Genomic DNA, 1142 nt, shown 5'->3' on the forward strand with positions numbered 1-1142 from the left:
TATTAAATACATCTTTTCTCTTATTTAGATTCACATTTATATTTATATTTCTCATAAAATATTCGTAGATGTAAAATTTTTATAATAGATTTAACATTTTTATAATAGAAACTTCAAATATCTTTGAGGCAAAAGAAACACATTTGAAAAGTATCTATTAAGTTAGTTTGGATTCCAATCTCTGTAAGTAGATTAGAACCGACCATCGTGTCGATCGCGGCCTGCATATGGGTACATTTTTCTGCGTTTCTGCGTGAATACGAGGAGCAATCAGATCCAAAAATATGTATGTTATGAACTATTCCCACCCGCAGTCATGTTATATTGTATTACGTAGATCTTGTATGCGGGACGACGTCGAGTAGAGCGTTCCTGCCCTCGACGACACGTCATGAGAAAACGATTCGCCGTGAAATCGCGTTCTCACGAATCATGTGGGTCCACGAGTTGTCGATTAAATGTGATCGCGGGGACATAAGACATTTACGGGGGTGTTATATTTAATGTCTATTACAAATTATATAATTATTTGAGATATCAAAAAATAAGTTACTACTATCTATATAATACTAAAAAGCGAAAATTATCTTTAATTTTACATTTGTTGTTTGTTAGAAGTAAATATTAGTTTATTTTAAAAGTTGAAACTATTTTATAATAATTTAAGAAAAATATTTTTTATCTAACATATTTATGTATGTTACGAAATTTTTACTGTAAATTGAAGTATGTATGATTGTTGATGAATGTTTCTATTGACTGAAATAATATTTGTCTAGAATATTTTAACATTATTTCTAAATATATAATCATTATATTTATTATATATAATTCTTATTTATTTATTATATATAATTCTATTAGAATTAGCAAGTTTTCTAATTGAAGTTTTCTAATTGACAAGAAGATTCGTATTTATCGACTGATTTTAATTGAAGTGCTGAAAATAGCAGATGGCGACACCTAACGACAACTTTAGGAAGTTTCTAAACTTCTTTATGTTTATTATTGTATCTCAGATTGTAGTAGCACAGAATTTATGATAAATATTTATTATTTTTTAAAATGTTATATAAATATTTTATACATATTTTACATAAAACTTTATTTGAAATATTATTAAAAGATAGATACTAAATATT

Source organism: Atta colombica, unplaced genomic scaffold (assembly GCF_001594045.1).
Source record: "Atta colombica isolate Treedump-2 unplaced genomic scaffold, Acol1.0 scaffold189, whole genome shotgun sequence".
NCBI classification, from domain to species: domain Eukaryota; kingdom Metazoa; phylum Arthropoda; class Insecta; order Hymenoptera; family Formicidae; genus Atta; species Atta colombica.